Genomic DNA, 2,759 nt, shown 5'->3' with positions numbered 1-2,759 from the left:
GGGCCCTCCCGCCGCCCGCGCACCCTGCTTCCCAGCCCCCACCCCCTCCCGCCACCTTCCGCCGCCCGCGCTCCCCGCTTCCCAGCCCCGCACCCCCCCCCCCGCCCCCTTCCGCTCGGGGTCCGGGGACACCGCCGGGGGCGGGCGGGGGCCTGAGCGCGCGGGCTGGGGAAGAGGGGCTTGGAGCCCTGCGAGCCCTGGGTGGCGAAACGCTGCGAATTGGGGCCAGGGGATGGGGAAAAAGCCCCTAAAGGTGGTCCCAAGGCCCCCACCCCACCTGGAAAAGTCCCCCCCGCCTCGCGGGACCGGCTCCGCCAGATCCCGCGCCTGGGATCCCTGCCTGCCGGGTTGGCGGGGGCGGGGTGGTAGAGAGGGCGCCGTCGCTTATTTCATTCATTCATTCAGAAGCCGCTGCAGGGGCTGGGGCTGGCGAGGCTGTGGACCCCACAGAACAGTCTTGAAAAGCTCCACTTTGATGTTCAGAGAACGTACCCACAAAACACTCCAGCTACGTACAAATAGAAAAGGGCGGCGGCTGTCACCGCCAAGGAACCTAGGAGCTGCGTCAGGATTTCTAAGAGGAGAAGGACCTTGGGGGCGGAAATCGGTTTGGCACAGGAGTTCCCGGAGACCTGCTCCGAGAGGACGGACAAAGTGCACATTTACTTGGGGTTTATTAGCGGGAGGCCCTGGAGGGGAGATGCAGGGGTTGGCTCAACACTCACCCTCCTCCAGACACTCCCCAGCTTTAATCCTTAAGACAAACCTGCAAAGCAGGCATGACCCCAGTTGTATGCAAGAGGCTCAGAGGGGCTGGGTTCGGTGGCTCACGCTTGTAATCCCAGCACTTTGGGAGGCCGAGGCTGGTGAGTCACCTGAGGTCGGGAGTTCGAGACCAGCCTGACCAACATGGAGAAACCCCGTCTCTACTAAAAATACAAAATTAGCCGGGCGTGGTGGCGCGTGTCAGTAATCTCAGCTACTCGGGAGACTGAAGCAGGAGAATCGCTTGAACCCGGGAGGCGGAGGTTGCGATGACCAGACATGGCCCTATTGCACTCCAGCCTAGGCAACAAGAGTGAAACTCTGTATTTAAAAAAAAAAAAAAAAAAAAAGGCTCAGAAGAATCGCATTTTATCCAGGCTGTGGCGACAGTAAGAAGGCAGTAGCCAGGTGCAGTGGCTCACGCCTGTAATCCCAGCACTTTGGGAGGCCGAGGCGGGCGGATCACGAGGTCAGGAGATCAAGATAATCCTGGCTAACACGGTGAAACCCCGTCTCTAGTAAAAATACAAAAAATTAGCCGGGCGTGGTGGCGGGCGCCTGTAGTCCCAACTACTCGGGAGGCTGAGGCAGGAGAATGGCTTGAACCCGTGAGCTGAGATCGCGCTACTGCACTCCAGCCTGGGCGAAAAGCGAGACTCCGCCTCAAAAAAAAAAAAAAAAAAAAAGAAGGCAGTAGGACTTCAAGGGACTTGGTTCCCTGCAGCCTGATCGTCAGCTGTCACACAGCCCTGAGCCTGCCAGGGTCTTCAGAGACATACCTGTACTCCCGCCTGGTTAGTAACAAACTAAGGATGGGAGTAGAAGGAAAAAATAATTTCTGGAGCCCAAACATGCTCACTAAGCCCCCAACAGAGTGGGATACCCGAGGAACCTGAGGACCAGTAGGCTGGAGGTCAAGGTGGTCCCAACTGCCTGCTCACCCTAGTCATATCCTGAGAGCCATGGACTCTGGACTCCAAATCATTTGAGACCTCTATAAGGAGCTCATAAGATGGCCAAAATGGGGAGGACACAGCCAGAACCAGGATAACTCTCTCCCCTCTCTCATCCTTAGAGTGTGACAGGAGGTATGCAGAGCAGAGTGCTTGACATGCGTTATGGCTATTTGATGGAATTTTCCATCAGTGTCATTATAGAAATCACTTTTGAGAGGTAAAAATCACTTTTGAAACAAAAGAAACAGGCTAGGCGCGGTGGTTCACACCTGTAATCCTAGCACTTTGGGAGGCTGAGGCAGGCAGATCACCTGAGGTTGGGAGTTCCAGACCAGCCTGGCCCAAATGCTGAAACCCAGTCTCTACTAAAAATACAAAAATTAGCTGGGCGTGGTGGTGCACGCGCCTGTAACCCCAGCTACTTGAGAGGCTGAGGCAGGAGAATCGCTTGAGCCCGGGAGGTGGAGGTTGTGGTGAGCCGAGATCACGCCATTGCACTCCAACCTGGGCAAGACTCCATCTCAAAAGAAAAGAAAAGAAATAGGCCAGGTGCAGTGGCTCACGCCTGTAATCCCAGCACTTTGGGAGGCCAAGGCGGGCAGATCACGAGGTCGGGAGTTCAAGACCATCCTGGCCAACATGGTGAAACCCCGTCTCTACTAAAAATACAAAAATTAGCTGGGTGTGGTGTTGCGGGCCTGTAATCCCAGCTACTCGAGAGCTGAGGCAGGAGGATCCCTTGAACCAGGGAGTCAGAGGTTGTAGTGAGCCGAGATCACGCCATTGCACTCCAACCTGAGCAAGACTCTGTCTCAAAAGAAAAGAGATAAATTACTACCAGAGTAGAATTCGTCCCTTCCTGGGACATCCAGGAAAGCTTCATGGAGAAAAGAACATACAGCATATTTACTTGTGTATGTTCCTTCCTGCCCTCACTGGATCTTAAGCCCCACCCAGGCAAGCATTTTTACCTGTGTTGTTCCCCTGCTTCATCCCAGCACATTGCAGGGTGTCTGGCCCATAGCAGAGGATGGAGAA

The sequence above is a fragment of the Pongo abelii genome, chromosome 7 (assembly GCF_028885655.2).
Source record: "Pongo abelii isolate AG06213 chromosome 7, NHGRI_mPonAbe1-v2.0_pri, whole genome shotgun sequence".
Lineage (NCBI taxonomy): Eukaryota > Metazoa > Chordata > Mammalia > Primates > Hominidae > Pongo > Pongo abelii.
This window is presented reverse-complemented; position numbering follows the sequence as displayed.